The sequence below is a fragment of the Pygocentrus nattereri genome, chromosome 22 (genome assembly GCF_015220715.1).
Source record: "Pygocentrus nattereri isolate fPygNat1 chromosome 22, fPygNat1.pri, whole genome shotgun sequence".
In the NCBI taxonomy this organism is placed as follows: domain Eukaryota; kingdom Metazoa; phylum Chordata; class Actinopteri; order Characiformes; family Serrasalmidae; genus Pygocentrus; species Pygocentrus nattereri.
This window is the reverse complement of record NC_051232.1, coordinates 11,049,505-11,063,427: the sequence shown is the minus strand read 5'-3', so window position 1 is coordinate 11,063,427 and position 13,923 is coordinate 11,049,505. Positions and strand designations below refer to the sequence as shown.

The 13,923-nt window shown below is 41.9% G+C and overlaps 1 long non-coding RNA gene across 1 annotated transcript; it reads left to right on the top strand.

Annotated features, from left to right (window-relative positions):
- Positions 1-4,873: 4,873 nt before the first annotated feature.
- Positions 4,874-6,068, top strand: LOC108417371. The gene is made up of 2 exons (XR_005129369.1): positions 4,874-5,513; positions 5,612-6,068. It is a non-coding gene; the product is annotated as an uncharacterized LOC108417371 (long non-coding RNA).
- The last annotated feature ends 7,855 nt before the right edge of the window (positions 6,069-13,923 follow it).

Sequence of the window (13,923 nt, the reverse complement as noted above, 5' to 3'; positions counted from 1 at the left end):
CCAGTGCTGTGCAGGGCTGCATTAGGTCCCAGTCTAACAACTATTGTCACAGTGGAAAACAGACAGATTCTATGGAACTCCCAGTTTGTTTCTGTGTCTGCTTGTGTCTAACTGTAAGTATCAAATAATGTGGACAAATGAATTCAGAGAAGAGAGAAGAATGTTCAGATATGGGAACTTGTGGGAGCATTTTGCAACTAACCTCACATGACTGGTTATAAAAAGAATACTTTAGAGCCACAGTCTCTCAGAAGCAAAGATGGACAGAGGTTCACCAATCTGCGAAAAACTGTGCCTAAAAATTGTGGAACACTTCAGAAAAATGTTCCTCAACATGAGATTGCGAAGACTTTGGATATCCCACCATCTGCAGTACATAATACCATCAAAAGATTCAGAGAATCCCTGTGCACAAGGGACAAGGCAGACGGTTAATATTGGATGCTTGTGATCTTCAATCCCTTAGGCAGCACTGCATGGAAAACAGGCATTCTGTACTGGAAATTACTGCATGCACTCAGTAACACTTCCAGAAATCATTGTCTGTGAACATTATGTTTGCCATGCAATCCGTAAATGCAAGTTAAAGTTGTATTACGCAAAGAAGAAGCCATATGTCAACATGATCCAGAAACACTGACGTCTTCTCTGGGCCAAAGCTTATTCAAAATAGACTTAGGCAGAATGGAAAACTGTTCTGTGCTCAGATTAATCAAAACCATGGATGCTGTCCTGCAGACTGGAAAGAAGAGGGACCACCCAGCTTCCAACACAGTTGAAAAGCCGGTAGCTCTGATGGTATAGGGTTGCATTAGTGCCTATCATCAAGGCACCATCAATGCTGAACAGTACATAGAGGTTTTAGAACAACATACAGTATGCTCCCATCCAGACAACGTCTCTATCAGGGAAGGCCTTGCATATTTCAGCAAGACACATCCTGCATCCATCACAACAGCATGGCTTCGGCAGAGTCCGGGATGCTGAACTGGCCTGCCTGCATTGCAGACCTTTCACCAATAGAAAACATTTTGCACTAATGTATTTAAGTAGAGATAAAAGTATTGTTATATGCCTAGTTCTTTCAGTTAATTTAGTCATTCGGTTTAGTAGCAATTATTTAGTATTTTGTTGCTGGGAATTTTGAGGGGTAGGACTATTTGCTTAGGAAAACGGCACGAGTCTAGCAGTAAAGAGAGTAGCCCCAGAAATCTTGTAAAGAGATCTATGTGTTCTGGATTTCTGGAACACTAGCGGGCGCTCTAGAGAGAGTCCAAAATTAAGATGGACCATTTCAGCAAAACCACAGTTTATACACGTTATACAGTTTATACACTAGAATGTTTTTAATGTGAAGAAAATATTCATTTCCTGAACACAGAACAGCATAAAACATTTTAACCTGCAGCTCCAGTAGCCCATCCAGCTAGCAGTAGAGCCGAGTGCTATCCTGAGACACAGCACCGTTTCCCCCTTGGTTTTGTATGCCATTCCTGAGTTATTCATTTAAGTTAAGTTGGACTGTGATCTCGTCTCTGCTCGTCTCTGAGAACCCAGTATTAAAATTTTAAAATACTCAGGAAAGTAGGAACCCATCAAAAGTGCATTTGAAACTACGATGTATGAGTGTCAGTTACTTCTGCTTAATTACCAGCAGACTGACTGTTGTAGCTGAATAAAGAGCCCTTTGCAAACCGCCTCTCTCACAACCAAACTTTCTCTCGTACACGTGACCTCAATCGCACAGTTTCAATCTCAAAAGGTTCATTTTCTCTCGCGTCCTCTTTTATCATATTAGGCGTTATACCCTCTATTGCGGCCCTCTTTGTCTGTCTCTCTCTCTCTCTCTCTCTCTCTCTCTCTCTCTCTCTCTCTCTCTCTCTCTCTCTCTCAAGCACTCTCTTCCTCTTTCTCTCCGAGTTTGCTGAGTGGGTGAACATTCGCCTGTGTAACCTTATAAGGTTTGAGGCTGCTTAACAAACATTTGGGCCTACAACCCCGGAAGGCCAGGCAATGTTTATAAGCAACACTCTATTCAACACTAAATTCATTAATGAGCAACAAGATTAATGTGGAATGTCTGTTCTCCCTGATTTGTCACTGTTAATACACTGATCTAGTTCTTACAGGTTCTGTCACACAGTACAAGAGGCTGAAGCCCATAAGCTGTGTAAACGTTTTAAAGCGTGATGAAGATTGTGGGTGAGAAGCGTGTATATTTATATTTGTATATTACAGTGTTACACAGATACACATTCAAACTGCTCACCTTGAGAAATATGAGTGAATATTTGAAGAAACTCAGCACCAAACACTTTTCAGATGTGTAACTGAATTGGAGTTCCATGTTGTGACGTCACACAACTCCATCTGAAATGCTTTAAAACCTCCCTTGACCCCTAGATCTGCATGTTGGTTGGTGCTTTTTGGTATAGGCCTTGTGTGTGTGTGTGTGTGTGTGTGTGTGTGTGTGTGTGTGTGTGTGTGTCTGTACCTGAGGTCATAGCTCCTTTACGGCTTCTGGTCACACTCGTCTCTGGGACATCATCTTCATTGGCGTAGATGTCCTCATAATCATTGCTGTCGTCTGAATGAGTTGATGTGTTGTCTGTAATTCCTGAATTTGCATATATATCCTCATTCATCTTCAGCTCTTTGATCTTCTGTAAACGTGTTGATGCCATTAAGTGGGTTTTTGCTGTTTCTGCAGATGTGAAGTCTCCACTGCAGTCTTCAGCTCTCAAAGTGACTCTGTCTGGGTGATACTGCTGAAAACATACTTGCTCTCAGGACAGGAAGTTTAGGTGTTTCATACCAGCTTTGACACTTTCATACCATCTGTGTCTGAGGTTGTTGTATCCGCAGAAGAACTTCATGTGGCTGAAGTGTGAACTCAATGCATTGCAGACTTTCATGATAGTGTGGCACATACTTTGGTTTGCAAAGTATGCCTAGCCAAGATGCTGGAATATCTAGGAATATTTCCTGGCACAGAAATGATTGGGGCCTTTTGCACCAATAGGGCTTATGCCTGGTCAGTCATAACATTCTGGGCATAATTTTTAGGCCATTGCACCAACTGGCCGTCAAATGAATTTTCACCAAGACTGGGGTGTATCTTTTATGCCTAGCAATTTCTAGACTTTTTCTAGGCTGATAACTACTTTAAGCAAGCTTAGAACTTATATCTAAGCAAAAGTTGAAGTATGACTTACTTTTTTACTCAGTGTAAAAAAACATGCTTATAAATAAGTAAAAAAAGTGAAAGTATTTCTTTAAAATCGTTTTTATTCAATGTTTTAAACAAGATATCTTTTTTATTGAGGGTTTGAGGTGAACATCATCAAACTAAGCATATATATGTGAGGGTCCAGCCTGTGCCGCTGGCCGCCAGCAGAGGGCAACAGTGGAGAGGCGCCACCAGTTCAGCAAATTCCAATTCCCAGAAGCCCTTAGGACCAACCTGGCACACCTGTGGACTCCTCTACTTAAGACCGCAGGAAACAGCAGCACTTCGTCACACCTTTCTAGAGGAGTGACTACGGCACTTAGCCCAGGCAGGTATTTAAAAGGGACTGAAAAAAAGAGCTGCAAAAACCAAATTGCCCCAAAAATACTTAATAGACAAAAAGAAGGCCTAAACAAGAAACGGCTCCAAGCCAAACAAAAAGTGTTCTACAAAGAACAAACAGGTGAAACATAAAGCTTATCTTCCTCTCATGATCACAGAGGACGTGCCTTTGGTTTTCTGATTACTGAACCTTTCTTGCTCAGCCTTCGTTTGAGCTCGCTGCTTCCAGCGTCCCCTTTGTCTGCCCTTTCCTGACGTTTTTCATTCCCATACGTTGATGTGTTTTTTCCTGTTTTCGCCTGTGCTTCCCGGTGGCACAGCGGTATCTCCTCGGATTCAGTACATCAGCGGTTCGAGCCTGGCTCTGAGTCACCTCAACCCCAACGTGCAGAATCACTCCATTTGCACTTCATCACCTCATTCATTTATTTAAGACCCTTTATCACAGGTTCTCCTCTCTGCACTTGGGTCCGCCTCTCTGCCATTCCGTAACACTATAATGGTTTATGCTAGAACTCATAGAGCACCCATACACTTTTGGTTGTTTGACTTCCTTTACAAGAATTTCAGATGGATGTTGATGGAATCTGTACTTAGGAAAAAAAACATGGATTTTTATTTTGGCAGTAAAAACAGGACACCAGGTAAAATGGAAAGAGCTGTCAGATGTCCACAAATATTCCCATATTTTTAGAACCAGAGTCGGTAGTTGTTGTTTTTCTTCTTTATTTAGGATTTTCAATTGTACTGTGTTCTGTTCTTTCAAACTCTCCCATACTGACCCTTTTCTTGTTTATAACTTAAGCTGACTTTTAGACTTTTTCTTATTAAATGAACATGGAAGTGTCAATGTTGGAGAAATGCTTGTTTTTTTTTGTGCCGCTTCATTTCATTCATTTACTTCATTAAGAACGCCCCAATGCCGTGTTGGAAGCCAATTCTGAAAATGCTCTGATATTGCTCATCTCATTACTGTTGCTGCAGCTACACCCCCAAAGGTGGAGCCGGAACCTTTGTATTCGCGTGTTCTGGCACGCCTGTAAATCTGATGCACAAGCGACATCCGTAAACAACAACGATGGACGACGAAGCCGCTTCTCTTGGTCCACTGAGGGACTTTCGCTTTAAAAAACGTCCTGATGGGACTTTCCAAAAGACTGCTGTTGTATGCAAGTTGTGCAAAAAGGCGTTTGCTTCTCACCGAAGCTGCTCAAGCCTAAAATACCATCTCAATGCCAAACAGCTGCTTCAGCGGTAAATAACCGGCCAGCCGGCCCGCACTGGACCAGGCGACCGGTTCAGGGCCGAAATAAGGAAGTCTGGGTCTGAAACAACTCCCCGGCTAAATGGATCGCAGCAGACTGCAGACCGCTGTCGGGGGTCGAGGACAGGGGGCTACAGCCTGTGTTAGACCGCGACACCGGACCTGCTCACGAACTCCCGTGTAGGAAAACCATGGCGAGGAAGATCAGGCAGCTTTATGGAGACGAAAAGCAGCCAAAACACGACCTGCTGAATGCAGGTGATCGCATCTTTCGCCCTCACTGTAGAGAAAGCCAACAACAGACATCATGCAGGAAACTGCGCAGACCTTTTTTCTGTAGTTCTGGAAAATTGAGCTAAATGTGACAACAATTGGCGCCGATTGTGCAGAAACATGATGGCAACAGCGAGACGGCTCCCATTTCAGCAGATGCCGTGTGCTGCGCATGTTAGTCAGAGATCCGTCACTGTGCGCCTGGACAGTTGTGGATTTAATGATGTTCTAGCAAAGTGCCGCAAGATTGTGGGTCATTTCAGACGCAGTCCAGCCACCACAGTGGAACTGTATAAAGAGTAAAGGGCACCAGGAAAATGACCCCTAATCCAGGATGTTTCCACAAGGTGTTCCACACTGTTTATGATCCGTCGTCTTGGAAACAGCCATCCTTGAACCATGCAGGTAAATGGAACAGTGTAAAATATTTTCTGAATCATTATCGCCTAAATTGATCACTGTAATTGATGAGCTAATTTATTTTTATTTCTTTCTCACTGCAGACATGTGACTCATCTTCTTGGTGGAGAGACTTGCGTCTCATGTTCTGCGGTCTTGCTTGTCCTGTGATTCCTGGACCACACTATGAAGGTCTCTGATGAGGATTCTGCCTACATTGTGAAATTCAAGACCGCCTTCATGAAGGACTTGTCAGAGCGGAAAGCTGCACTTAATTATGATTGGCTCAAAATGGCTACAGTGCTTGACCCTCGCTTTCAGGACTTAGAGTTGCTTGTGAGCACAGACTCTGTTAGGACAAATAGTGAAATGAGACAGAAACACAATATTTTATGTTGTACCTTATTAACATCATATGGTCATTTCAAATTTAATGCATGGAACATATTCCAAAAAGGTTGGCACAGGAGTACGTCTACCACTGTGTTACAGAACTTTCCTTTTAACAACACTTAATAAAACGTTTGGGGGCTGAAGACGGGTCCAGCTTTGGAGGCTTAATTTTTGGCTGTTTTTTTGTTACATTCTTCAGCTGTTCAACACAGCCTTCAGTGTTTTGTTTTGCACACCTTTTCAGTGGGAGACAAGTCTACCAGGTAGGCCAGTCTAGCACCTGCTCTTATCCAGCCATGCTGTGGTAACGTGCAGATTATGGCTTGACATTCTCATGTTGAAATAAGCATGGATGTCCCTAAAAAAGACATCGTCTAAAAGGCAGCATAGGTTGCTCCAAAATGTGCTCAGTGTTAAGGAAGCTTTCACAGATGCGCAAGTGAGCCACTACTAGTACCTCGTATCAGACGTAACATGACAGATCCTGGCTTTTGCCTTTTATGCTGGTAGTAACCTGGATGGTCCTTTTATTCTTTGGCTCAGGGAACACGACGTCAGTATTTCTATCACACAGTTCTCAACTTGTATTTGTCAGTGCAGTGATGGACAGTATTTATTGACAGTGCTTTTTAAAAGCATTCTTGTTTAGATATCCATCACAGGTCACATTATGCACTTTTTGTGGTTGCTCTGCTTTACACACCTGAATCAGCCAACAAGGAGGCTTTTAATGAGCCAATAAGTTGAATCAGGTTAGTGCAATGAGACAAAGCACAAACATTTACTATAAAACAGACTATAACTATTTAAAACTGATTTTTAAACATTCTTAACCACATTGGTAGATCGCAAGTTCAATCGAGGCTGATGACAGCGGCCAGGAGTGCAAGACAGCACATTTGACCTTGCTCTCTCCGGTGAATCAAAATAACAGAAAGTCGTTAATGTACATCTTGTGTTATGTTGTGTTGTATGTCTTGTTATTATGTCTTGTGTTGGATATATTTTTTGCATATATTTAAAAAAAAAATCAGGTTCAACACTTATGTTGTCTTTGTAGTTTTTAAATTAAATATAGGGTTTAAATAATTTGGACATCATTGCATTTTGTTTCATGTACATTTCTTACAGCGTCCCAACGTTTTTGGACATGGATGGTGTAATTTGGTTTGGTTTTTTTACATTATCCTTGTACACCAAGTTGTTATTAGACTTTTTTACTTAGTGTTTCTTATATTGCTCAGCAGCAACAATTTCAGTCAACTGTCAAGCAAATGTATTAAAAAGGGTAAGGAATGGTCTGAAAAAGCAGACTTGAGTGGAACATATTATGGGAGTTGCACTAGGCTGGCACTAGAGGGCTGTAAGGAGGTGAGTTTGCCTTTAGAGTGGTGCTTTTGTAGAGTACAAGCTGCACTAGGGTCCCACTAGAGGGCAAGTAAAGAAGGGTGTTGTTTCTGAAGTACATTATGCATAATTCACATTAAAATCAATAAAACACCCTTATTCAGTTGGCAGTTAAGCTGTGTTTTAATTCTGTATTTTAGTGCTGTGAAGTGTGGTGTAAGACTTCTACACAGAATATGAGTCATGCATTGAACAAGCACAGCTGTTTATAACCCTGTGCAATCTACCCCAAAAAACTGCACAATAATTAATCTGTTCTCACGCTTGTTAAAGAAGCATCTTGCAAAATTTTGATCCTCATATCTTGATCACGTTTGATCACCTGGTGGACGACAACTTCAAAACGTGTTTGTGTCCAGTTGCACGGGTCATACAATATATAACCAAAAGTATGCAGACATCTGACCATCACACCTCTGTGAGCTTGGAAGGGCATTAATGTGGAGCGTCACTTTGACAATAATAGCACTTACGGTTGAGCAGGGCAGATCTAGCAGGGCAGAAATTTCAAGAACTGACTTATCATAAAGGTGGCATCATAAGACAGTGCCAAGTTTAAACATGCACTAAATAGTCTAGTATAATCAGATTTGGGCAGTTATATGGTTATTCAAGTGGCCATATAAACAGTGTACTGCAATTTCTTAGTTTGGATAAAGGCCTAGAAAGCTAGATTTTGGCCTAGTAATCTGATTTTTCAGCACTTCAGCAATTTCAGTGTTGTTTCTCTGAGCATGTGCGAAGACAGATCGCTGTACCGGAAACAAGAACAGCACCCACAAGATTGCAACAAAACATCTGTTACCAATGGGTGTGGCTCAAGCACCTGAACTCTATAATTGGGAGGGGCCATATGTTCCAGTGTCCAGATCTCTACACTAATTTTCTTCTGTTTGCATGACCTGAAATAACTAACAAAGTGTAACAGTTGTTCCAGAACTCAAATGTGCATGGTTTTCTCCCAAACCCCTAATGCAGTCAGTCAGCCTAGACATGTCTGGTGTCCAGACCATGCTTGTTTAGTTTTGTGTACTTTTGGTATAAAGTACAGTTTAACTTGGTAGTTAACATGCTAACATGAGAATCATTTACTCATGTCTGTCACAGCAATATATGATGGTTAAGACTACTAAAAGGGGAGACTTCACCTGCTTGTGTTTATCACAGCTAAAATGGGAAGAAGAAATTGGTTAAAATACAAAAATGAAGAGAACTGAGAAAAAATAAGAAACACAAGAATTTATTAACCAAAGTTATAATACTGTATGTCTATTCTCACCACTGCTCAGACAGACAGACAACACCCCTGAGGCGAACCAGTAGAAGAGTACAAAATTTTTTAGTAATCAAGAATCATCAAACCAGAAGAAGCTCCAAAGTACTTGGTATTATAATGTTTAATGCATCATTAAATGCTAAGTTAATGCTAAAGACAGCAGAGAAAGGAGCTCTAAGCTGCGGTGGGCCGTGTGTGTGTGTGTGTGTGTGTATGGGATGCTCTGAGCACTGATTTGCCCAAACAGTACCCAGAAGATATTGAAGAACACTGGGGCATGCTTTCTTCTACCATCATGAAGTCCTGCAAAGGCATTCTTGGTCATAGAAAACGTAGACATCAAGACTGGTATGATGAGAATGACGCTGAGATTCAACACCTTATAGACATCAAGCATAAGGCCTTTATTTCGTGGCAAAATAACATCAACTGTAAGGTCAAAAGAGCAGCCCATGCTAAAGCGAAGGCAGTCGTCCAAATGCAAGTCAGGAAACTGAAGAATCAGTGGTGGACAAAGAAGGCTCTGGAGATCCAGCAGTATGCTGATTATGGAGATATGAGGGGCTTTTTTGATGCCACAAGAGCAGTATATGGCCCCAGCCATCGCCACTGAACTCCCCTTCGCTCTAAAGATGGACTTACATTGCTGAAGGACGAGGTGGCAATTGCCAATAGGTGGAAAGATCACTTTGAGAACTTGTTAAACAGTGACACTATTCCTGAGATGTGGGCTCTTGAACAACTTCCTCAACAGCCCATAATCGAAAGCATGGGAGAGCCTCCCAGCTTGGATGAGGTGCAGGATGCGATTGAGAAGATGAGAGACAACAAGGCTGCTGGTTCTGATGGTATCCCAATAGAGGTCCTGAAGAAAGGCGGTCCTGATCTTCTTGAGCACATCCATGCCTTGTTTCTCAAAATATGGTCAGAAGAGAAAATCCCTGCTCAGCTTAGGGATGCCCTAATTGTCCCCATCTTTAAGAAGGGAGACAAAGCTGATTGCGGGAATTACCATGGTATCTCTCTGCTTTCCTCTACAGGAAAAGCCCTAGCCCGGGTCTTAACCAACAGACTCACCCCACTGTCAGAGAGTATTCTTCCTGAGTCTCAGAGTGGATTTCGGCCACACAGAGGCACCACAGACATGATTTTTACAGTGCGTCAGCTGCAAGAAAAATGCCGGGAGCAAAACCAACCATTATACATGGCCTTTATAGATCTCACCAAAGCCTTTGATTCGGTGCACCGGCAAGCTCTTTGGTTGGTACTGGCAAAGATTGGCTGCCCAGAAAAATACATCCAAGTTCTGAGACTATTACATGATAATATGTCTGCCATGGTACTCGGTGACAGTGGAGATGAATCCGCTCCCTTTAGGGTCGACAAGGGAGTCAAACAGGGTTGTGTCATTGCGCCAACATTATTCTCCATCTTTGTCGCTGTTATCCTCTATCTTATAAGTGAGAACCTGCCTCAGGGTGTAAAAATTATGTACAGAACTGAAGGTCAGCTCTTCAACATCAACCGATTTAGGGCCAAAGGCCAAATTTCCACCGTGTCCATCATGGAGTTTCAGTATGCGGACGACAACGCCCTTGTGGCTCTCTCAGAAGAAAATCTACAGAGCACACTGTCTGTCTTTGTGAAAGCTTACAGACAGCTTGGTCTAGCCATAAACATAAGGAAAACCCAAATCCTCTACCAACCTCCACCTAAAAGCGGTTGGCCTGTCCTGGCCCCGAATATAGTTATTAACAACATCAGACTGGAAAATGTGGACCAATTCCAATATCTCGGTAGCTTCCTGTCCTCGAAGGCTGATATAGATGATGAAATAGACTTCCGTCTCAGCTGTGCAAGTAGGGCTTTCTCAAGGCTAAGGAAAAGAGTCTTTGAGAATCGCGACCTCCAATCAAAGACCAAAATATTGGTCTACAAAGCAGTGGTGCTGCCTACCCTTCTGTATCCGTCAGAAGCCTGGACCACATACAGTAGGCACTTAAAAGCACTTGAGACATATCATCAAAGATTGAGGATTAGATGGGAGGACCGACACACTAACACCAGCGTTTTGGAGGAGGCACATATTTCTACTATCACCGCCACCATTGCTCAAAACCAACTTAGGTGGGTCGGTCATATTATCCGCATGCCTGACTCTCGCCTCCCAAAACAAGTTCTCTACTCCCAGCTATCTGTAGGGAAAAGGGCCCCTGGAGGCCAGAAGAAGAGATTTAAGGACAACATCAAAACGAACTTAAAAAATTGTCACACAGAATTTAAATCATGGGAAGATGCCGCAAAAGACAGGAGAAATCTTGGGCTGGAGAAATCTTGTCCAAAAGGGTGCCGCGCTGTATAACGTTGACCGCTGCCAGGCTGCCCAAGTCGAACGCAGACTCAGAAAGGAGAGATTCTACTACAAATCTACTACTGCTACATTCCCTTGTCCATATTGTACAAGAATAATTGGGTCCAGAATTGGCCTCTATGCCCATCTAAAGACCCACAAGGACTAAGAAGGAGGACAGTCGTACTTGACTACGAGTGACCGCCGATGATGATGATGGTGTGTGTGTGTGTTTGTGTGTGTGTTGGGGGGTTAGTATTTAACATGCTGGGTTCAAAAGCTTGTCAGGCAGTAACTGAGAGCTCAGGACTTGGCAAAGGGTCAATTACTCAAATTCAGAAGTTCAGGTAGAATCAAAGTTTACTGTCTTAGCTGCACCTTAAAAACATTGATAAGGTAAATGCTGTAGGACTAAACCAGCAGTGTAAAATATATATCATTCTAAAAGTATCCAAAAAAATCACTTTCTGCTGTTCACTCTCACGTAGGCTAAACTAAATCCTTTTCTCACAGATTCCAACTGCAGGATAATTACAGGAATAATCAGCCCAGGATTGTACGTCTTTGTTTGAAACAAACCTCAAGTCAGTTATAACACAGTCCTCATTTCCTCCATAATCATTGGGTTCCCCTGTCCACCAGAAGCTGAAACACAGAGAATCTGATTATGTTCACTGATACACCTCTAGACCGTCTTAGAATAAGTGAATAACTGCATCACAAGCAGAGTTCAGTTCAGTTCAGTGGTCTCTTACTCAGTGGTCGGTCTTGAGTTGTCCACCCATTTCCAGTCCCTTTCTTTCTCCGTGTCCGTCAGACCAATCCAAGCTCGATAGCTGCCAAATGCTTTGGTGATGAACTCCTGACATGGTACATATGGCATAATGTGAATATACACAGCTGAATAACAGTAGTATCTCTCTCTCTCTCTCTCTCTCTCTCTCTCTCTCTCTCTCTCTCTCTCTCTCTCTCACCTGTTCTTCTCTGCTGTTTATGATCAGCAGGTCTGCTCCTCTCTCTGTGCAGAACTGTCTGCTCTCACTCCAGCTCTTGTTCTCAGTAGAGATGTAGTAGAAACTGTCTCTGAAACACCTCTGTTTTTGCCCTTTTCACAGAAAACGTCATGCATTAGTAGATCAGGTCAATTAAAAGGGACTTCCATCTGATTCTTCAGAGTTTCTGCATAATTCTATCATTACGATGTTGATGCTCCATTCTTACGACGCATACAGAGTCAATTGTGTACAGTGGTGGTGACAGGAACCAGAAACATGTTTAAAAGTCAGGAGCTCCAGAAGGCTGTTCACTGGCTCTTCATCTCAAAATAATAAAGATAATAATAGATGTATGAGGTGCCAGTAACCTAATTCTTCAAAAAAAAAAAAAAAAAAAGGCCCACATGATGTTTACTCTAAATCATCCTATTTTACTGTAAACACAGATAATAAAGATACACTTTCCAATAAATCTACTGTTCTGAAGTGCCTCAGAGAAAAAGCCATCAGTGATGGAACTCCATATTAATGTCAATGGTTTTGGAATGAGATGTCCCACAAGATAATACAGGTATTAAGGCAACTTGCACTGCAAAGTTAGCACTGAAAATGTCACGTATAGCAGATAATCTAAGTATAAATATGAACTAGTCATGTTGATAAGTTTTAAAACTGTCCTTCCTCAATTTATCAATCAGCCTATCCTCTGATTAGGTTCAATTATATGTATACCCCTTTTGAGGTGGTGAGGCATTTATTTTGCAGTGACAGTTTATTATAATGTGAAATGCACTGCCACACAAACCGCTCAACCCATTACATCAAAATGTAGCTCAGGCCGTCATATTCTTAAGGCAGCTCTCAGATTTAAAACTGGTTGGATTGAGATATAATGCTTTAAGTCAGAGCAATGATTATTACTAATTATTAATGGGACAGTTTCTGCAGTATCTGAAGAACTGCCACTGACGAATTTGGTATTCAGGTCAATTGCAGCAGCTGCAGTCTGCTGTCACAGCGATGTGGCCCCTTTTTGAATATTCCACTTTAATGTAATTTATCAATCTGAAAGCTCAACACCCATTTTCAGAAAAATGAAAGAAATTGCTAAATCAGTTAGGTTTTTTTTAACAAATTTAGAGCACATGGAGCAGTCTACAGTTTCTCCAGCAGGTGTTAGCACACAAGCCACTTCTGTGTGTCTCCTTAAAAAGAGAAGAAACAGCCACAAATGCATTTATTTGCAGGCTCTTAAAATAAGAAATAAAACAACTTTCAAAAAGGTCAATTACTCAACGTTACATGTTTAATGTGATTATCATTCAATAGAGGAATTTAATTATTTAACCTTTTTTTTTAAATATCATACTAATTATGTTTAGATATTGCCCAGGCCCAGAATGCAGTAATAGACAGTTGAGTAATAGACAGATGAGTGGCACTCAGAGAAAATGAGCAGTGCTAGAAGTCTCTGACCACTTCTGGTGGTGTGTGTGTGTGTGTGTGTGTTTTCAGTTTGTGGGCTCTGTTAGTCTTGTGATTGCCGTGTAATGTGTCCATATCAGTGAGGAGGGAGCTCTTATGTCTTATTGCGACTCAAACATAGGGCTTTAAGCTTTATTTACTCACCTAATTCTGACAGTTTCTTCTGAAGTGTTTCCTTTTCTTTCTGTAATTGGCCCATCTCATTCTTCATGTTGTCATTATTGGTCTGTAACTGGTCTCTCTCTGTAGTCAGGCTGGTGTAACTGGTCTGTAACTGGTCTCTCTCTGTAGTCAGGTTGGTGTAACTGGTCTCTAACTGGTCTCTCTCTACAGTCAGGTTGGTGTAACTGGTCTGTAACTGGTCTCTGTCTATAGTCAGGTTGTTGAACTTGACCCACAGCACTGTGATGGCAGCCAGTAGGATAACACACAGCAGCCCCAGACACACTGCAGTCAGTCTGTAGTATCTTCTCATTGTCGTGTTGATTCTGGAAACTAGAAAGATGCACA